Below are 23,272 nucleotides of genomic sequence, written 5' to 3'. Positions count from 1 at the left end.
GATCAACATTTTGGCCTGTGCCAGACATTTTTAGAGAGAGTTAAAAGTGATAGAAAAAGAGAAAAAAGTTTTCAGAACTTTTTGGAAAGACAGAAAAAAAACTTTTTAAACTTTTAAGAACTTTTTGAAAGTTTAGAAGTACTTTTCAGCACTTAGAAAAGAGTGAAAAGAGGAAATGCTAAACTTTTTGGCTATGTGTATATACACTGACCTTGTTTTGTATATTTTTCTCTTATGAAAAGTACAATGACAAGAGTGGTAAGTAGTCTCAAAGCACTTATCCCACCGCTGCACAACCAATGTAGGAGGCTGGACTGGCTTGTAGTGAGTACCAAGGGGTACTTGCACCTTGCACCAGGCCCAGTTATCCCTTATTAGTGTATAGGGTGTCTAGCAGCTTAGGCTGATAGATAATGGTAGCTTAGCAGAGCAGCTTAGGCTGAACTAGGAGACGTGTGAAGCTACTACAGTACCACTTAGTGTCATATGCACAATATCATAAGAAAACACAATACACAGTTATACTAAAAATAAAGGTACTTTATTTTTATGACAATATGCCAAAGTATCTTACAGTGTACCCTCAGTGAGAGGATAGGAAATATACACAAGATATATATACACAATAGCAAAAATATGCAGTATAGTCTTAGAAAACAGTGCAAACAATGTATAGTTACAATAGGATGCAATGGGGAAACATAGGGATAGGGGCAACACAAACCATATACTCCAAAAGTGGAATGCGAACCACAAATGGACCCCAAACCTATGTGACCTTGTAGAGGGTCGCTGGGACTATTAGAAAATAGTGAGAGTTAGAAAAATAACCCTCCCCAAGACCCTGAAAAGTGAGTGCAAAGTGCACTAAAGTTCCCCTAAGGACAAAGAAGTCGTGTTAGAGGAATAATGCAGGAAAGACACAAACCAACAATGCAACAACTGTGGATTTCCAATCTAGGGTACCTGTGGAACAAGGGGACCAAGTCCAAAAGTCACAAGCAAGTCGGAGATGGGCATATGCCCAGGAAATGCCAGCTGTGGATGCAAAGAAGCTTCTACTGGACAGAAGAAGCTGAGGTTTCTGCAGGAACGAAAAGGGCTAGAGACTTCCCCTTTGGTGGACGGATCCCTCTCGCCGTGGAGAGTCGTGCAGAAGTGTTTTCCCGCCGAAAGAACGCCAACAAGCCTTGCTAGCTGCAAATCATGCGGTTAGCGTTTTTGGACGCTGCTGTGGCCCTGGAGGGACCAGGAGGTCGCAAATTGGACCAGGAGAGAGAGGGGACATCGAGCAAGACAAAAAGCTCTCTTAGCAGCAGGTAGCACCCGGAGAAGTGCCAAAAATAGGCACTACGAGGATGCGTGAAATGGTGCTCACCCGAAGTCGCACAAAGGAGTCCCACGTCGCCGGAGACCAACTTAGAATGTCGTGCAATGCAGGTTAGAGTGCCATGGACCCAGGCTTGGCTGTGCACAAAGGGTTTCTGCCGGAAGTGCACAGGGGCCGGAGTAGCTGCAAAAGTCGCGGTTCCCAGCAATGCAGCCCAGCGAGGTGAGGCAAGGACTTACCTCCACCAAACTTGGACTGAAGAGTCACTGGACTGTGGGGGTCACTTGGACAGAGTCGCTGGATTTGAGGGACCTCGCTCGTCGTGCTGAGAGGAGACCCAAGGGACCGGTAATGCAGCTTTTTGGTGCCTGCGGTTGCAGGGGGAAGATTCCGTCGACCCACGGGAGATTTCTTCGGAGCTTCTGGTGCAGAGAGGAGGCAGACTACCCCCACAGCATGCACAAGCAGGAAAACAGTTGAGAAGGCGGCAGGATCAGCGCTACAGAGTTGCAGTAGTCGTCTTTGCTACTATGTTGCAGGTTTGCAGGCTTCCAGCGCGGTCAGCAGTCGATTCCTTGGCAGAAGGTGAAGAGAGAGATGCAGAGGAACTCGGATGAGCTCTTGCATTCGTTATCTAAAATTTCCCCAGAGACAGAGACCCTAAATAGCCAGAAAAGAGGGTTTGGCTACCTAGGAGAGAGGATAGGCTACTAACACCTGAAGGAGCCTATCAGAAGGAGTCTCTGACGTCACCTGGTGGCACTGGCCACTCAGAGCAGTCCAGTGTGCCAGCAGCACCTCTGTTTCCAAGATGGCAGAGGTCTGGAGCACACTGGAGGAGCTCTGGACACCTCCCAGGGGAGGTGCAGGTCAGGGGAGTGGTCACTCCCCTTTCCTTTGTCCAGTTTCGCACCAGAGCAGGGCTAAGGGGTCCCCTGAACCGGTGTAGACTGGCTTATGCAGAATTGGGCACATCTGTGCCCAAGAAAGCATTTCCAGAGGCTGGGGGAGGCTACTCCTCCCCTGCCTTCACACCATTTTCCAAAGGGAGAGGGTGTCACACCCTCTCTCAGAGGAAGTTCTTTGTTCTGCCATCCTGGGCCAGGCCTGGCTGGACCCCAGGAGGGCAGATGCCTGTCTGAGGGGTTGGCAGCAGCAGCAGCTGCAGTGAAACCCCAGGAAGGGCAGTTTGGCAGTACCAGGGTCTGTGCTACAGACCACTGGGATCATGGGATTGTGCCAACTATGCCAGGATGGCATAGAGGGGGCAATTCCATGATCATAGACATGTTACATGGCCATATTCGGAGTTACCATTGTGAAGCTACATATAGGTAGTGACCTATATGTAGTGCACGCGTGTAATGGTGTCCCCGCACTCACAAAGTTCAGGGAATTGGCTCTGAACAATGTGGGGGCACCTTGGCTAGTGCCAGGGTGCCCTCACACTAAGTAACTTTGCACCCAACCTTTACCAGGTAAAGGTTAGACATATAGCTGACTTATAAGTTACTTAAGTGCAGTGTAAAATGGCTGTGAAATAACGTGGACGTTATTTCACTCAGGCTGCAGTGGCAGGCCTGTGTAAGAATTGTCAGAGCTCCCTATGGGTGGCAAAAGAAATGCTGCAGCCCATAGGGATCTCCTGGAACCCCAATACCCTGGGTACCTCAGTACCATATACTAGGGAATTATAAGGGTGTTCCAGTAAGCCAATGTAAATTGGTAAAAATGGTCACTAGCCTGTTAGTGACAATTTGGAAAGAAATGAGAGAGCATAAACACTGAGGTTCTGATTAGCAGAGCCTCAGTGAGACAGTTAGTCACTACACAGGTAACACATTCAGGCACACTTATGAGCACTGGGGCCCTGGGTTACCAGGGTCCCAGTGACACATACAACTAAAACAACATATATACAGTGAAAAATGGGGGTAACATGCCAGGCAAGATGGTACTTTCCTACACTGTCCCCATACATAGCAAGAGACCCGATTCAGAACCTCTGCTTCAATATATGTCAGTGGGGAAATTACATTCTCCTGCTATTTTTTTTTAAAATCTTCTATTCGCCTGCCCTAAAATGTTGGCATGTCTGCAGGGGCGTAGCTCGGTCAGTAAGATTGGGGGGCAAGAGGGGATTGAGCATTGGATTTTCCAACAATCATGGTGACATATAATATTAAAATACATTATACGGCAAGCAGGACACATGGTACGGGCTTAGGGGCTTCTGGAAACGGAGGCGAATGAGCGTACGTCGGGGTACAAAGGGAGAGAAAAGACAGTGGGACATATTTACAAGCCCCTTGTGCCTCCTTAGAGCCACCACAGCGTCATTGTGTTTATGCTAAGGCAGCACTAAGGTGACTTTTCCGCAACGCCATATTTACAAATTGGCGCAATGCACGCATTGCACCACTTTATGATCCCTTGAGCCACATTATGCCTGAGCCAGGCATAATATATGCAAGGGGGCTTTCTACGCATGGAGGCCCAAAAAATGGTGCAGTGAAATATACAAGATTTCACTGCGCCATTTTTTCTGTCCTTTTTAACACCTGAGTTAAAATGACGCACCCATTTAAATCAATGGGCCTCCTTGCACTTTGCTGCACTAGCGTCAACATTTTGACGCTGTTGTGGTAACGACCGCCATGGTGTGCCGTATTGTAAATACGGTGCAACCATAGTGTCGTAAGGTGGCGCAGGGACGACGCAAGAAAAGAGGGGCATCAGGACCAATGCACCACTTTCTTGTAAATATGCCCCAATATTTTGTAAAATAAACAAACATTTTTAGGACTTGAAAACAGAGCGAGGGAGAGAGTGTGTGTGCGTTTTTTGTCTTTGTGTGTGTAAGCATCCCTAGTGACATCCGACAGAGACCTGCCTGGAAGCACCTGCACCCAACTATTTATCAGAAAGTTTATTTGCAGGGGGGAGGGGTTGGGGGGGCAACACTCCAAACACACCCCTGAAGCCCTGAAGCTGCGCCCCTGCACCTAGGGGCGTCTCCATCTTCACCACTCTATAGTGTCACCTCCCTGCCACAAGACTCTGAGGTCCAGCACGGTCCATCTCCCAGGAGCTGGAAGCCATTCATTTCTGGGCCTCTCTGCTGGGACGCCCCAGGGGGCAGTAAAGGGCTTCCTGCTGCTCCTTTCTCATCTCTTCAACGCTCTCCTTCCGGTTTTGTCTTAACCCCCTCCTGCTTGCTTCTTTTTCCACTCCCCACACCCCCCTCCCCCAAACCAAACCTTGAGGACTGCTGGAGCTGTCTGAACTTGGAGGCCTCAGCTCCCTCCCCCCGAAGCGGCGAGCTCAGGTTTCCTCTGAGAGAGTCTCCAGTCTAAACATTCAATTACTGCAGAGAACAGGAAACGAAAGGTGCTTTTAAGAGACATTCCAGCTGCACTTGTGCTCTTTGCCTCCTCCCACTCAGTCCTTTCCACTGGCTTCTGCCAAACTTCTGAAACCCACATTCCTGAAGAGGCAGCAGGACAAAGTTTAATCAAAGCTAGAGGTGCTGGCTTCCTGGCTGGAGTGCCCCACCACTCAGGGGTGACTCACACTGAACAGTGCACCCTGACACCAGTGCACACTCACACCTTCTGGGGTCCACATTCCACAAGAGGATGCAGGACAAAGTTTAATCAGAGCTAGAGATGCTGGCTTCCGGGCTGAGTGTCCCACCACCACCACCCAGGAGTGACTCACACTCAGGAGTACACCCTGACACCAGTGCTTACTCACACCTTCTGGGGTCCACATTCCTCAAGAGGATGCAGGACAATGTTTAATCAAAGCTAGAGATGCTGGCTTCCGGGCTGAGTGTCCCACCCCCACCACCCAGGAGTGACTCACACTCAGAAGCGCACCCTAACACCAGTGCTCACTCACACCTTCTGGGGTCCACATTCCTCAAGAGGATGCAGGACAATGTTTAATCAAAGCTAGAGGTGCTGGCTTCCTGGCTGGAGTGCCCCACCACTCAGGGGTGACTCACACTGAACAGTGCACCCTGACACCAGTGCACACTCACACCTTCTGGGGTCCACATTCCACAAGAGGATGCAGGACAAAGTTTAATCAAAGCTAGAGATGCTGGCTTCCTGTCTGGAGTGACTCACACTCAGGAGCGCACCCTGACACCAGTGCACACTCACACCTTCTGAGGGCCACATTCCTCAAGAGGATGCAGGTCAAAGTGCAATCACAACTAGAGATGCTGGCTTCCGGGCTGAGTGTCCCACCACCACCACCCAGGAGTGACTCACACTCAGGAGTGCACCCTGACACCAGTGCTTACTCACACCTTCTGGGGTCCACATTCCTCAAGAGGATGCAGGACAATGTTTAATCAAAGCTAGAGATGCTGGCTTCCGGGCTGAGTGTCCCACCACCACCACCCAGGAGCGACTCACACTCAGGAGTGCACCCTAACACCAGTGCTCACTCACACCTTCTGGGGTCCACATTCCTCAAGAGGATGCAGGACAATGTTTAATCAAAGCTAGAGATGCTGGCTTCCGGACTGAGTGTCCCACCACCACCACCCAGGAGCGACTCACACTCAGGAGTGCACCCTAACACCAGTGCTCACTCACACCTTCTGGGGTCCACATTCCTCAAGAGGATGCAGGACAATGTTTAATAAAAGCTAGAGATGCTGGCTTCCGGGCTGAGTGTCCCACCACCACCACCCAGGAGTGACCCACACTCAGGAGGGCACCCTAACACCAGTGCACACTCACACCTTCTGGGGGTCCACATTCCTCAAGAAGCTGCAGGACAAAGTTGAATCACAGCTGTAGATGCTGGCTTCCTGGCTTGAGTACCCCACCACCCAGGGGTGACTCACACTCAGGAGTGCACCCTGACACCAGTCCATACACACTACTTCTGGGGGTCCACATTCCTCAAGAGGATGCAGGACAAGGTTTAATCAAAGCTAGAGATGCCTGCTTCTGGGCTGAGTGTCCCACTACCACCACCCAGGGGTGACTCACACTCAGGGTGCACCCTGACAATGGTGCAGACACAACCTCTGCGGACCACATTCCTGAAGAGGCTGCAGGACAACGTTTAATCAAACCAAGACATGCTGGCTTCCTGGCTGGACTGTCCCACCAGTCCGGGCCCACTCACACTCAGGAGCACACCCTGACACCAGTGCGCACTCACACCTTCTGGAGTCTTCATTCCTGAAGAGGCTGCAGAACAGAGGTTAATCAAAGCTAGAGGTGCTGGCTTCCTGGCTGAGTGTCCCACCACCCAGGGGTGACTCACACTCAGGAGTGCACCCTAACACCAGTGCACACTCAGACCTTCTGGGGGTCCACATTCCTCAAGAAGCTGCAGGACAAAGTTTAATCAAAGCTAGAGATGCTGGCTTCCAGGCTGGAGTGTCCCACCACCCAGGGGTGAGTCACACTCAGTAGTGCACCCTGACCCAGTGCAGACTCACACTTTCTGAGGGCCACATTCCTGAAAAGGCTGCAGGACAAAGTGTAATCAAAGTTAAAGATACTGGCTTCCTCGGTGAGTGTCCCACCCCCACCACCCAGGGGTGGCTCAGACTCAGGAGTGCACCCTGACACCAGTGCAGACTCACACCTTCTGGGGTCCACATTCCACAAGAGGATGCAGGACAAAGTTTAATCAGAGCTAGAGATGCTGGCTTCCGGGCTGAGTGTCCCACCACCACAACCCAGGAGTGACTCACACTCAGGAGTACACCCTGACACCAGTGCTTACTCACACCTTCTGGGGTCCACATTCCTCAAGAGGATGCAGGACAATGTTTAATCAAAGCTAGAGATGCTGGCTTCCGGGCTGAGTGTCCCACCCCCACCACCCAGGAGTGACTCACACTCAGAAGCGCACCCTAACACCAGTGCTCACTCACACCTTCTGGGGTCCACATTCCTCAAGAGGATGCAGGACAATGTTTAATCAAAGCTAGAGGTGCTGGCTTCCTGGCTGGAGTGCCCCACCACTCAGGGGTGACTCACACTGAACAGTGCACCCTGACACCAGTGCACACTCACACCTTCTGGGGTCCACATTCCACAAGAGGATGCAGGACAAAGTTTAATCAAAGCTAGAGATGCTGGCTTCCTGTCTGGAGTGACTCACACTCAGGAGCGCACCCTGACACCAGTGCACACTCACACCTTCTGAGGGCCACATTCCTCAAGAGGATGCAGGTCAAAGTGCAATCACAACTAGAGATGCTGACTTCCAGGCTGAGTGTCCCACCACCACCACCCAGGAGTGACTCACACTCAGGAGTGCACCCTGACACCAGTGCTTACTCACACCTTCTGGGGTCCACATTCCTCAAGAGGATGCAGGACAATGTTTAATCAAAGCTAGAGATGCTGGCTTCCGGGCTGAGTGTCCCACCACCACCACCCAGGAGTGACCCACACTCAGGAGGGCAACCTAACACCAGTGCACACTCACACCTTCTGGGGGTCCACATTCCTCAAGAAGCTGCAGGACAAAGTTGAATCACAGCTGTAGATGCTGGCTTCCTGGCTTGAGTACCCCACCACCCAGGGGTGACTCACACTCAGGAGTGCACCCTGACACCAGTCCATACACACTACTTCTGGGGGTCCACATTCCTCAAGAGGATGCAGGACAAGGTTTAATCAAAGCTAGAGATGCCTGCTTCTGGGCTGAGTGTCCCACCACCACCACCCAGGGGTGACTCACACTCAGGGTGCACCCTGACAATGGTGCAGACACAACCTCTGCGGACCACATTCCTGAAGAGGCTGCAGGACAACGTTTAATCAAACCAAGACATGCTGGCTTCCTGGCTGGACTGTCCCACCAGTCCGGGCCCACTCACACTCAGGAGCACACCCTGACACCAGTGCGCACTCACACCTTCTGGAGTCTTCATTCCTGAAGAGGCTGCAGAACAGAGGTTAATCAAAGCTAGAGGTGCTGGCTTCCTGGCTGAGTGTCCCACCACCCAGGGGTGACTCACACTCAGGAGTGCACCCTAACACCAGTGCACACTCAGACCTTCTGGGGGTCCACATTCCTCAAGAATCTGCAGGACAAAGTTTAATCAAAGCTAGAGATGCTGGCTTCCAGGCTGGAGTGTCCCACCACCCAGGGGTGAGTCACACTCAGGAGTGCACCCTGACCCAGTGCAGACTCACACTTTCTGAGGGCCACATTCCTGAAAAGGCTGCAGGACAAAGTTTAATCAAAGTTAGAGATACTGGCTTCCTCGCTGAGTGTCCCACCCCCACCACCCAGGGGTGGCTCAGACTCAGGAGTGCACCCTGACACCAGTGCAGAATCACACCTTCTGGGGTCCACATTCCACAAGAGGATGCAGGTCAAAGTTTAATCAAAGCTAGAGATACTGGCTTCCTGGCTGAGTGTCCCACCCCCACCACCCAGAGGTGGCTCAGACTCAGGAGTGCACCCTGACACCAGTGCAGACTCACACCTTCTGGGGTCCACGTTCCTGAAGAGGATGCAGGACAAAGTTTAATCAAAGCTAGAGGTGCTGGCTTCCTGGCTGCCCCACCACCGCCCATGGGTGACTCACACTTGGGAGTGCACTCTGACACCAGTGCAGACTCACACCTTCTGGGGTCCACGTTCCTGAAGAGGCTGCAGGACAAAGTTTAATCAAAGCTAGAGGTGCTGGCTTCCTGGCTGGAGTGTCCCACGACCACCCAGGGGGGACTCACACTCAGGAGTGCACCCTGACACCAGTGCAGATTCAGAGCTCCTGGGGTCCACATTCCTACAGAGAATGCAGGACTAAGTTGAATCCAACCAAGACATGCTGGCTTCCTGGCTGAGTGCCCCACCACTCAGTGGTGACTCACACTCATAAGTGCACCCTGAAAACGGTGCTGACTCACAACTTCTGGGAACCCACAATGGACACAATCACTTTAGTAGGGGGTCAGTGGCCCACGTCTGGCTCTTAGCTGTGTGTAGTCACTTCCAACAGGCCAACAGCAGGCTGTACCCTAACGCACTGTGTCCACAAGGCTGTGTCCCACCAGGCTGTGTCCCACCAGGTGCCTCCCACCAGGCTGTGCCCCACCAGGCATGTCCCACCAGGCTGTGCCCCATCAGGCGAGTCCCACCAGGTGCCTCCCTCCAGGATGTGCCCCACCCAGCTGCACCCCACCAGGCTGTGCCCCACCAGGCTGCGCCCCACCAGGCTGCGCCCCACTGGCGTGTCCCACCAGGCTGTGCCACATCAGGTGTGTCCCACCAAGCTGTGCCCCATCAGGTGTACCCCATCAGGTGTGTCCCACCAGGCTGTGCCCCACCAGGCGTGTCCCACCAGGCTGTGCCACATCCGTTGTGTCCCACCAAGCAGTGCCCCATCAGGTGTACCCCATCAGGTGTGTCCCACCAGGCTGAGCCCCACCAGGCGTGTCCCACCAGGCTGTGCCACATCCGGTGTGTCCCACCAAGCAGTGCCCCATCAGGTGTACCCCATCAGGTGTGTCCCACCAGGCTGTGCCCCACCAGGCGTGTCCCACCAGGCTGTGCCCCATCAGGCGTGTCCCACCAGGTGCCTCCCTCCAGGCTGTGCCCCACCCAGCTGCACCCCACCAGGCTGCACCCCACCAGGCGTGTCCCACCAGGCTGTGCCACATCAGGTGTGTCCCACCAAGCTGTGCCCCACCAGGCTGTGCCCCACCAGGCTGTGCCCCACCAGGCGTGTCCCAACAGGCTGTGCCACATCAGGTGTGTCCCACCAAGCTGTGCCCCATCAGGTGTACCCCATCAGGTGTGTCCCACCAGGCTGTGCCACATCAGGCGTGTCCTCACCAGGCTGTGCCCCACCAGTCTGTGTCTCTTAGCCAAACTTCCAAGCACCGCCGCTGGCATCCTCTAGGGCTCAGCGTTGCTCCCAGGTGTCATCCATCTTTTTGTTGATATTAGAAGTTGCTGATGTCCCTTCCATATGTCCACCAATGACGTTGAGGGGATGCTGCAGCTGTAGGGGTGTTTGGGTGACATTCTTTTGGAATCCCAGCTGTGCATGAGGGCGGTGCGGGATGATAGGGACAGACGTGAGCTCAGGGGTGGTCTGGGTGAAGTTTAGATCATGGCCTCTGGAGTTCATCTCCTTCACCTTTGGACAGGGGACAACACAGCCAGTCCCACTGAGGGACCCTCTGCACATCACCCAGTGCCTAAACAGCTTCTATGGCGACGAGAGGCATTCTAACTAACCCAAACAACCACAACAGACCAGGCAAAGGTCAAAGTTCATCCATGTAACAGGAAAGTCATTTTGTTTTGATCAAGATCGTGGGAGGTGCAGAAGTGATAGAGAGGCCACCATATGTCTCTGGATATCAGCTCTCTCAGATCACGTGATAAAAAACCCTCATGGCGTGAGTTTCCTGCTTGTGTATCAGTCAATCAATCAGGATGAGCAGCGCTATCAGTGGCCTTTGTTAGCATTTTGAAGGGAAGGTAGAAAGGTCTGCTGAAGCACTGCTGGGATTTGACTTCCAGTCCCTTCCCTCAAGCCCTTCCTCTCAACAGACATCATCCCATCCAAAAACCCTTCCCACCTCTCACAGTCAACATATTTTCAAGACTGTCAGGTCTGCAAACCTCTAGTCCAGTGGTTCCCAGCCTTTAGACTTCTGTGGAACCCCACTTTATCATTACTGGAGCCCGGCAACCCCCATTGAATCATTATTTGAATCCAGGACCCCCCAATGAGTCATAACTGGAAGCCGGGGACCCTGGTCTAATCATTGACGATGAAAAAAATTTGAAAGCAAAACATTACACAAAAAATACAGAACCAACACATACACAAATTGTGACACATTTTATTTTATTTGCAAATAAATATAAATAATTTAAAAAATAATTATAGGAAGGTTGGATCTTTTTCAAATGTAATTGAAGCCACACATTGTCTATACTATATTCGGTTTGATGCACCTGCACTGCTCCAGCAGATCAATCTGGGGACGCTAATTTAATTTTTAGCCTCCAATTTCAAATTCCTTGACATTTACAATAAATGTTGAAATTTTAAATTCTACATTTAGTCACTTTATTTATATACGTTTTATTAATCAGTTAATATTCGTTAATTTTCTAAGCAGTTGCGGACCCCCTGAAGAGGCTTTGCGGACCCCAGGAGTCCCTCTACCACAGGTTGGGAGCCACTGCTCTAGTTGCATCTGAGGTTTTTCCCGCGTTTATGAAGAGTACCTTGTTGTTGCTGGGCCTTGTAGGAAAGTAGCATCTTTCTGACATGGTTATTCCCACTTTTTGCACCTGGTGTCAGTATGTTTAGACTGTAGTGCACTGGGATCCTGCTAAACAGGACCCCAGTGTCAATGTTCTCTCCCCTAAATTTAGTTGTATGGTAACTTTTGCACCCCACAATTGGCTTACTGATGCACCCATGTAAGTCCCTAGTATATGGCACTTAGGTACCCATTGCATTGGTACACCAGGGTTCCCCATGGGCTGCAGCATGTATTATGCCACCCACAGGGCTCAAGTGAACTGGGACTACATGCCTGCCATTGCAGCCTGTGTGTAATGGTGCATGCACCTTTCACTGCAGATATAAGGTTTACCTTATGCCATGGTCACTGCACTCTCACCCTGTAAGTCACTGCTAAGGAAGGCCCTTCAGACCACGGGCAGCGTGCATGTCCCTAAGTGTGAGGGTATCCTTGCAGGAACAGTTTACCCCTACAAACCCCACCCTCCATTCCCTGAGATTTGTAAGTGCAGCAAGGCCATCTTAAGGTACGTAGTGGACACTGGTCAACACAAGTGGTTCAACTACATAATGGCTCCACCGAACCTAGGCATGTTTGGATCAAACATGTTGGAATCATGCAACTACACTGATTCCAGTGTTAGTTGCATGATACTATGTACTCTGGGGGTTCCCTAGGGGATCCCCCAAGTCTTCCTGCAACAGCCTTGCAGGGTCTGCATGCCAGTCCGCACTGCTGCTGACCGCAGATACTGTTCTGACCTCCTGCTGCTGAGCCTAACTCGGACAGGAGAAGGCAGGACAAAGGATTTCCTGCAGGCCTTTGGAAATAGGTGTCTCTTGTCTGGGTGGGGGTGCCTCTCTGCACCACCAGACTGCATTGAAGGGCCCATTTGGTGCCCTCCTTGCATAAGCTGGTTTTCACCAGTGCAGGAACCCCCGGTTCCCGCTCTGGTACGAAACTACACAAAGGAAGTGACCACTCCCTTGTCCAGCCCCTCCTCATAGGGAGGTGCATAGAGCTCTGCCAGGTGACGATTCTGCTGTCTTGGAAATGAGATGAGCAGAGGCCCCTGGGAGCATCTGACTGGTCAGTCCAGCTAAGTGACGCCCATCACCCCCTGATAGGTGGTCACTGCATCAAGAATCCAACCCCTTCCTGGGGTTACTTAGGAGCTCCGATGAGGGTGGGACCTAGATGCGCCTGTAGACTCATCTGAAGCATTCTGAAGGCTCCTGCAAGAGTCTTCTGCAACCTGGACAGTGGAACTGCTGCTGGACTTCGCTGGAACACAAGGCAAAGCTGCACTTAGGAAAAGGTCTCTTCCTCCAACTTTGCCCCCGTGCATTGCAAGGACTCTGCAACCCCCATCGCTGTGCATCCTGCAGTCACAAGGACTCTGTTGGCACATAGGAAGCAAGAAGGAAACTCCCTTGGAGTGAAAGTCACTCCCCTGCATCCATAGGCACCTCAACGAAGATGACCTGTTGGTGGACCCGATGGTCCCCCGGACGATCTCCCACACAGGTAGGGGCTCTGTGGCCCTCCAATAGTCTGACCAGTCTTCTATTCTATTTGGAAGTCTGTGGTTCCTCACCGGAGCTGCCTGGCTGGAACCCCTGTGCACCGTGTCTGTTTGTTGTTGCCAAGGCTTGTTGGCTCTACACTCCAAAGATCTTCTAGGTCCCAAAAACCTCAGCTTCCAGCACTCTTCAGCTCCAAGAATGAGATTCTCACTGCAACCCTTGCGACGTGGGCATCCCTCTTGGCTGTGCTGCTGAGGCCTTCCTGCAACTCTATGTGCCTGCTGCCAGAAGGTCCACTGAGGAGCTCCACTGATTCCTGCTGGCTCTCCCTTGCGCTGAGGACTAGCCCTACCTACCTGCAAAGGGTGCGTCGCTTAGACATTGCTGGTCCACAAAATTCCTGCAATCTCCTCCAGTTCTCCCCTGCATTTGCCAAAGCTTGTTGGTGGTCCTGCTGACCACCGGCCTCTCTACCATCCGATGACTCACGTGGGACAGCTTGTAAAGGTCACCAGGGGTCCTTCTGCATCTCCTGGACTCCACAGCTGGACTTATTCGTCTGCTGTCCAGCAGGGAAGCATCTTCAGAAGGGTGGGCATTGCCAACCTGCACCTCTGGGTGGTCTGAACTCTGTCCCCTCTCTCCTTAGGTCTTATTTATTAGGAATCCACTCCTGGGTTTCACCGGCTTGGTCCACAGGTCACAACAGCAGCTGGACATCTGCGGTCCCCCTTGACTTCAACTGGGAGGTTCTGGTGCAACTTCACCCCCATGTACCTGGGCTCTCTGGTGTAGGTACTCCACTGGTCTGGGTATCGATGGGTGGGAGTACTCCACGGGTCTGAGTATCGATGGGTGGGGGTACTCCACTGGTCTGCGTATCGATGGGTGGGGTTACTCCACTGGTCTGGGTATCGATGGGTGGGAGTACTCCACTGGTCTGGGTATCGATGGGTGGGGGTACTCCACTGGTCTGGGTATCAATAGGTGGGAGTACTCTACTGATCTGGGTATTGATGGGTGGGAGTACTCCACTGGTCTGGGTATCGATGGGTGGGCATACTCCACTGGTCTGGGTATCGAAGGGTGGGAGTAGTCTACTGATCTGGGTATCAATGGGTGGGAGTACTCCACTGGTCTGGGTATTGATGGGTGGGCGTACTCCACTGGTCTGGGTATCAAAGGGTGGGAGTACTGTACTGGTCTGGGTATCGATGGGTGGGGGTACTCCACTGGTCTGGGTGTCGATGGGTGGGGGTACTCCACTGGTCTGGGTATCGATGGGTGGGGGTACTATCCAACCTCCCTTGTCCCAACAGGCTTCCTCAGGGTCCACTGAGAAGGGTCCTAAATCCACGCTCTTCCAACCACAACGTCCCACTTATCCTGTGGACATCTAACCCAGGGTTCCATCTCTGCACACAAGCACCTGGGGAATCCTATCTACTTACCTTGGGTATTCCTGTGCTTTTTCCCCTTTTTGTGTGCTTTCTCTTTGCTTTCCCCCCCATTTTTTCTGTGCCCTTTGTCTTGCTTTTCCCTCGTTTTCCCTGCTTTCTCTGCTTTCTCTGCTTTTCCCTTACCTCTCTAGAATTACACCTGTTACTTCCTGCCTCCCTCCTAGCTGCACCCACCGCCTCTCAGACCCCCTCCCTCTTCCCAGGACCTACTTAATGGAGGCCACAGCGCAACCCCCTTGAGTAGGTCCCAGGCCCGGCTCTCCCCAGGTTCCTGCATCGCTCCTGCTCCTGTCTTCTCCTGCCTGTTCAGCACCTTGAGACCCTCACGGGTGATTCGCTGCGCTATCTAAATCCTTGATTGATTGATTGAGCCTAAAGTTCTGTTTGCCTGCAGAGTCAAACACTCGCCCTCTGGTGGTAGGAGACCTGCAGCTCAGGTGCATTTTCCAGGGGGTAGTCACAAGAGACAAGAAGTATCAGAGATTGTTAGAGGTGGGAGTGAGAGGGAACTAACGGGAACTGAGCTCCACTACCCCAAAACTACCCTCTACTGGACAGGCAAGTGTAGGATGACATCTGCTTCTCGAGGCCCGGAAAAGAGAGTTGCCTGATGTTCAAGCTGTGCGAGAGCCTGACATTAACCTTGTCAAATCCCTTCTAACATAACTCTTCCAAACGCCCCTCCCCGTCGTTGTCGCCCCATGGGTTCTACCCACCGATGGGCAGCACATCCCCTGGACCTACCTGAGCACTTCACACTCACTCTCCCTGTCCCTCTCCTTGAGAGCCTGACATTAACCTTGTCAAATCCCTTCTAACATAACTCTTCCAAACGCCCCTCCCCGTCGTTGTCGCCCCATGGGTTCTACCCACCGATGGGCAGCACATCCCCTGGACCTACCTGAGCACTTCACACTCACTCTCCCTGTCCCTCTCCTTGTGATCACAGCACAGTGGCGTTTTACCACTTCTCTCGGAGTAGCTTGCAGCATCTTGAAGTCCTATTACACAGCAGCATGTGGCCTCTTTGTTAATGCCTGGGGGTGAGGGTCAGATATTTTAAAATGACATCATTTCTAATTATAGAAGCAGATTCTGTCTCCAGGCCAATGTTGGCTTTTAGAGTCAGAGGCCACAGGAGCTGCGCCAGAACCCTGGAGCTGCTGTGTGGAGGCAATTACAATCCCTCCACGCTGCCTCTCTCCAAAGTGGCCCTGATTTCAGGTTGTCTTGGGTTCGGGCACTCGGTTTTGGGGTTTCGGGGATCAGGTTTTATTTTCCATCATCAAACTAAGACAGGGGGGGAGAGAGAAAGGCAGAAAAGTGAGAAAGATGAAGGGCTAGAAAGATGCAAATAAAACAATGAAAAGGGCGAAAGCAAGGGTGGGGTGAAAGAAACCTGTGAGGCAGAAAGGGCGAGCCTTGAAGTGTAGGGGATGACAGTAAAACTAGGAAGTGGATTCAAGACTGGGCAGCCTTGGTATTCATGAGATAAAGAGCCAGGAAGTGTAGGGTGCTGGAAGAAAGAGATGAAGTGGATTCAAGCCTAGGCAGCCTTGATATTTATGAGATGAAGACACAGGAAGTGTAGGGTGATGGAAGAAAGAGGCAAGAAGCTGATTCAAGGCTAGACGGTCTCAGTATTAATGAGATGAAGAGACAGGAAGTGTAGGGTGATGGGAGAAAGTGGCATGAAGTGGATTCAACACTAGAGAGCCATGCTGTTCATGAGATAATGGGTCAGCCTCAGTATTCATGAGATGAAGAGACAGGAAGTGTAGGGTGATGGAACAAAGAGGCATGAAGTGGATTCAAGACTAGGCAGCCTCATTATTAATCAGATGAATGAAAGAGGCATGAAGTGGACCCTAGACAGCCTCTGTATTCATGAGATAAAGAGACAGGAAGTGTCGGGGATGGAAGAAAGAGGCGTGAAGTGGATTGTAGAGTACACAGCCTCGGTATTAATGAGATGAAGAGGCAGGAAGTGTAGGGTGATGGAAGAAAGACTATGCAGTGGATTCAAGACTAGGCAGCCTCAGTATTCATGAGATGAAGACGCAGGAAATGAATGGTGATGGAAGAAAGCTGCATGAAGTGGATTCAAGGCCAGGCAGCTTCGTTATTCATGAGATGAAGAGACAAAAAGTGCAGTGTGATGGAAGAAAAAGGCATGAAGAGCATTAAAAACTAGGCAGCTTCGGGAATTCATGAGATGAAGAGACAGGAAGTGTAGGGTGATGGAAGAAAGAGGCATGAAGGGGATTCAAGACTAGGAAGCCTTGGTATTTATGAGATAAATAGACAGGAAGTGTAGGGTGATGAAAGAAAGAGGCATGAAGGGTGTTGAAGACTAGGCAGCTTTGGTATTCATGAGATGAAGAGAGAGGAAGTGTAGGGTGATGGAAGAAAGAAGCATGAAGGGGATTCAAGACTAGGCAGCCTCAGTATTCATGAGATGAAGAGACAGGACGTGTAGGGATTCAAGACTAGACAGCCTTAAAAGGGGACATACCATTATTTATAAAGGGTTCCTACGTACTCTGCAGGATTAGCGTCAAAATGTTGGTGCTAATCCTGCCGAGTACATCAATAGCGTAAAAAAATGTGACGCTATTGCCCCTACCCTGCGCCATGTTGTGGCAGTAAGGGTGCACAAGGAGCCATAAGAAATGTTGCGCTACATGTAATGCAGCGCCACTTTTCTTAAATATGGCCCTAGTTTGGGCAGATCCAAGAAGTGCTTGAGATGGTCTCTAGCAGTACTTAGGCCCATATCTATACTTTTTGACGCTAAACTGCGCTAACGCAGTTTAGCGTCAAAAAATTTAGCGCCGGCTAACGCCATTCTGAAGCACCGTATTTATGGAATGGCGTTAGCCGGCGCTAGCAGACCGGCGCTGCCTGGTGTGCGTGGAAAAAAACCACGTAGACCAGGCAGCGCCGGCGTTGGGGAAAATGGCGTTAGGGCGTCTTAAAATGGGGCAAGTCAGGTTGAGGCAAAAAAATCGCCTCAACCCGATTTGCGCCATTTTTTATGACGCCCAGACGCCATTTAAATGACTCCTGTCTTAGTAAAGACAGGAGTCATGCCCCCTTGCCCAATGGCCATGCCCAGGGGACTTCTGTCCCCTGGGCATGGTCATTGGGCATAGTGGCATGTAGGGGGGCACAAATAAGGCCCCCCTATGCCACCCAAAAAAAAATTTAAAAAAAAAAATTATACTTACCTGAACTTACCTGAATGTCCCTGGGATAGGTCCCCCCATCCTTGGGGGTCCTCCTGGGGTGGGCAAGGGTGGCAGGGGGGGTCCCTGGGGGCATGGGAGGGCAGCTGTTGGCTCATTTTGAGCCCACAGGCCCCTTAACGCCTGCCCTGACCCAGGCGTTAACAAGAGGCGCAAATGCTGGGTTTTTTGCCCCGCCCACTCCCGGGCGTGATTTTTGCCCGGGAGTATAAATACGACGCATTTGCGTCGCAGTCCTTTTTTTAGACGGGAACGCCTTCTTTGCATCTCATTAACGCAAGGAAGGCGTTCACGCAAAAAAATGACGCTCATTCCTCATACTTTGGCGCTAGACGCGTCTAACGCCAAAGTATAAATATGGCGTTAGTTTTGCGCCGAATTTGCGTCGAAAAAAACTACGCAAATTCGGCGCAAACGAAGTATAAATATGCCCCTTAATTTGTAAATAAGTCAGTGCCAGGGCCCTAGTCAGGAGGCCACTGTAGTTTGCACCACCCACTACTCCTGCCAGCCTGCCAATGACAGAGCCAACACAACTAGTAACCATCACACCCTACAAGTGTGGCATTGTACCCTACTCCTCGCCTCCAAAGCTATAAGAATGGCTTGGGCGGCATGTATTAGCCATTGTTAATGTATATTATTATCATAAACAACTGTTGGTATGCTGATCGCTTAGTTACACAAACAGTGCCACCATGTGGCAGACTGTCATAAGAACCAGTGTTGACAATTAAAAGCTGGTGCCCAGCCACCGGAAAACACCAGCTCAAATTAAGCATGGGTCTCTATCCAATTGCTGAAGTGGGCTCCCCTAAGAAAGAGAATGGCTTGAAGTGGGCTGACCCAACACACAGTGTGTGTATGGAACAGAAGAAGCTGGCTTTGTGAGACCTAATAAAAACAAGACACCAAAGGAAGCTCAGACAGTGTGAACTGTGGTGCGTAGACGTATGAGTGGAAGATGAGTGAGGGTTAGGGCAAGCTCTCCAGCGGACGGTTTCGTGGGTGGGCTTACTTGCTTGGATGAAAGACAATGCATCTCTGTCAACAGAGGATGTAATAATATTTCTGCATGTGGCGATATGATGAACAGTAAAATAAGCATTGGCAAAGCCAATAATAATGCATTTACGTACCACTTCTGGTATCCACTTTGGCAAGAATGGTCTCACACGCCCACCAGTGAAGCACTTTTCACTGTGGATTGTAAAGCCAGGCTCTCCTGCGGTTCTAAGGCGTGCCTTATGAATCTTTAACAGTAATCAGGGCCACTGGGATTATGAGATTGTGCGGCTTTGGCGTTTGTCACATAATTATGTGTGCCACATTTGCCACATAATCCATCAACTGCCGCATAATCTGCAGATTTTTTAAAAAAAATTGTTTCTGGCCCAAACGGGTCAAAAGTTACTGAAAACTCAGTGACACGTGCTACTGCGCCGTAGAAGGTCCTTCGCAAAGGTTGGCTTGTCACCTTTCTGTTGCTTATTTCTATATTTGGGTGTTCATCTGGTGTTAATGAGGTGCAGCCAATGCCCAATCAGTGCTAATAGGAGACAAAATAACCAAATAATGAAGAAATACTATCACAAGTGCCACATAAATTGGCCTTTCCCTGCCACATAATTCCAGTGGCTTTGACAGTAACGCATGATTTACAGCTCTCTTTCCTGCTCCAATTCCTCTCACCCACCTCTTTAGTTATGCCATTGGCCCTCTCGTGATCCCGCCCCCCTCCCCACACCCCATTACGTCCCTGGCTGGCTCCATCGCTTGTCAGTCAAACCGCTGAGGTCCACTACCCACAATGCACTACCCATCCATCCGCTGTTACTGTTGGGTGAATAACACCTCCTTGCACAAGTTTTCTTCTACTTTTTCTGTCTCGTTCCTTTTCCTCTGAACCACTTTTCCCAGTCTACTGCCCTCCACAGTGCTTTGAGGTGATCTTGGGATGGCGCCCAGCACTATAAAAACAATGCGCATGGCATCACATAGAGATGAAATTCACAACCTCTGCACTTTTTTCAAAACTTCTTTCACTTGGTAACCTCTGGCAGGATTCCGCTCTCACTTTTATATTTTGTTTCTTTCTCATAATTGGCCCCTCTCCTTCGTCTCTTTTCAGTTCCACCTATTTCTTCTGACTCATGTTTCTTCGTCGCCCCTTTCCCCCTTTTAAAAGGGGTGCAGTTGCCATCAAACAATGTCTCTTGGCCCTTTTTCCCCACTGTGCCACAAAATCACACAACACACATTTTTTTAAATTCACTGATTAATATTTGCTTTTATATTAATATTTATGTACAGAAAATACATTGGCGATTTGAGAAAAAAATAGTAAATCATTCCGGCTTTCCTAGAATTCAACATGTAATGCCCAAAAAATGATACAAATATGTTATACAAAGAATTGGAAAAATACTATAAGAACTATTAAATACTATTAAACCCCTTACAAATGGCAATAGAATTTTTTTTGACAAATAAAAAGCAAACATTTTTATTACTTAAAATTTTAGAGCAATTGAAATTCAGATATTCTCTTAAAACATCACTTCGGCGAGAGGTAGGAAACCCTCATTCCAAAGGTTAAAATAGTATTTTACAAATAAATGCATTATATACAGTACAGCATCTAGAACAATTTTAAATCTCATAGGATTTTTTTTATTTTTTAAAAGCAAAAAACACGGATATTACTTTGGTAAATAAAACTGTATGATCTGTGTCCAGTCCCATTTAGAGAACACCCTTTTAATTTAACCTAATACATTCATTAAAAAAAGAAGAAAAAATAACATTTTGTATATTATTCTTATTATGTGTTTGTATACATATATATTTATAAATATGTATCTTTCTAGACAGACAGCTCTATGTACAAACTCACGCACCTTAACACAAGAAGTATACCGTTCTGCATACAATACAAAATACTTAATTTTTTAAAGAAAAGCAAACTTCATAAAAGTTCATTTATTTTCATTTGTAACTCCTGCATGAGGAGCGGGGATATTTTTAAGACATTTTGCGTCTCATTTACAAGGCCCTAGCGGCACACTGCGCCACGCTACGTCATTTCCTTGTAAATGAGGCCCTTTGTATGCTCAGTGCGGAGGGGGTCTCTTTAAAGCTGTCCTTTCCCAGTGACATCCCCCCCACCACCACAAGCACAGCTCATGTTTTATACAACGCCCATATAAGATCCAACCGCCTCTTGCCCTGTAAACAGGCGTTATTGTCACCTAACTGAATGGCACTCATTTTATCGACCTTGCAAGGCGAAATGCAGAGTCTGCCCTGCCGAGATTCACACTTTTGACCTGCAAGGTGAACATAAATCTGTGCAGCAGGCACTCGCCCCTCCCACCTATATAACCTATACATTCATTTAAATAAAACAGTACATATTTAAGGAGGGGCCTCCTGGGGGCTAAATATACCCCTTTTATTGGCCAGCCACCTCCCTACTTTCTCCCACCGACACCCAGTCCACTGTAAAATATTTATCTCTGTGTCAGAGAGTGCGAGGGCTTGAGGTCTGTCCCTCTTCCCTTGACTTGTTCACAGGACTCCCTCCCCTCCAGTGGTCTGTGCGCCCACCCCATCCCTGGGCCCTTGGCATCGGATGTAAACACTGCACCCACGACAAAGGGTGGGGCAGCCCTTCTGGGGCCCTGGCAGCCATCTTTTGGTTGAGTTGCCCCCTCAGCCCTGTCTGTTGGCCCAAAGGTGCCCTCAGGTGTGGGGAGGGCAGAGGGGGTCCTTCTGGGCGCATTTGGCGCAAGGGAAGGGTGTCTGCGTCTCACTGCCCCCTTGGCCAAGAAGCACAAAAGCAGAGACAGCTGGTGCCAGGGTGGGCAGTGTGGTGGCAGCAGGCAGAGGGGCGAGGCTGGCACCCCTCTACATATGTGCAACATCTAAGGCCTCAAAGGGCAGTTCATCAGAGCAATGCAGCGCCAGCGCGTCGGGTTTCAAGGCGCTTCTGCGCGAGGAGCAGTTTTAGATATTCAGCATCTAGAAGAGGAGAGGAGAGGAGGGGAGGGCAGGAAAGGGGAGAGGAGGAGATGGGAGAGGAGAGAAGAAGAGAGGAGGAAGTGCACGAGACTCCATCTTTTAGTGAAAGAGACCTCCCTGCGAAAAGACGCCAGACTGGAGGGGGGGGGGGGGGCGGGGGATGGGAAATTATTCACTCAAAAGAGAGTGAGTGCCTGGGTGACTCCCCCAACAGACATGGCGGGGGGCTGTGAGTGAGTGTGCACAAGAACGCAAGGGCAGCAGGGGTGAAACTGGTGCCCCCCCCCCCCCCCCCCCCCCCGTGTGTGATGTCAAAGCCCCTGGTTCTCTTGCCCAATGCCCCCTCTGAGGAAAGAGTGACACCACACGAGCAAGACACATACTTAGCTGCACGTTTCACGCGCCAAAGGATGACGTCACTCCGAGTACAGACCATCTGTAGTTTTAGAGTCACATGACCACACACACATACACATAGGTGGGTGCACAAACACACACATACACACAAAGACACAGGGCCTGGCTCAAACACACACATCACAAACACATATACACACTCACACCCACCAACATATACACAGACACACACATACACACAGGTGGGTGCACAAACACACACATACACACAAAGATACAGGGCCGGGCACAAACACACACACATGCAGAAACACACACATCACAAACACATATAAACACTCACACCCACCAACATATACACAGACACGCACATACACACAAAGATCCGGGGCCGGGCACAAACACACACACATGCAGAAACACACACATCACAAACACATATACACACTCACACCCACCGACATATACACAGGCATACACACATACACACAGGTGGGTGCACAAACACACACACATACACACAAAGATACAGGGCCGGGCACAAACACACACACATGCAGAAACACACATATCACAAATACATATACACACTCACACCCACCAACATATACACTGACATACACACACACATACACACAGGTGGGTGCACAAACACACACATATACACACAAAGATACAGGGCCGGGCACAAACACACACACATGCAGAAACACACACATCACAAACACATATACACACTCACACACACTAACATATACACAGACATAACAGGTGGGTGCACAAACACACACATACACACAAAGATACAGGGCCGAGCACAAACACACACGAACATGCAAAAACACACACACACATCATAAACACATATACAAACACACACCAACATATACACAAGAACACACACAAACACATACATACACACAAAGATCCGGGGGCTTGCACAAACACACACAAACATGCAGAAACACACACACACACACACATCATAAACACATATACAAACACACACACACCAACATATACACAGGCACGCAAAAACACATATACATACACACAAAGA

Source organism: Pleurodeles waltl, chromosome 1_1 (genome assembly GCF_031143425.1).
Source record: "Pleurodeles waltl isolate 20211129_DDA chromosome 1_1, aPleWal1.hap1.20221129, whole genome shotgun sequence".
Classification (NCBI taxonomy): Eukaryota; Metazoa; Chordata; class Amphibia; order Caudata; family Salamandridae; genus Pleurodeles; species Pleurodeles waltl.
Note: the sequence above shows the minus strand (reverse complement) of the source record.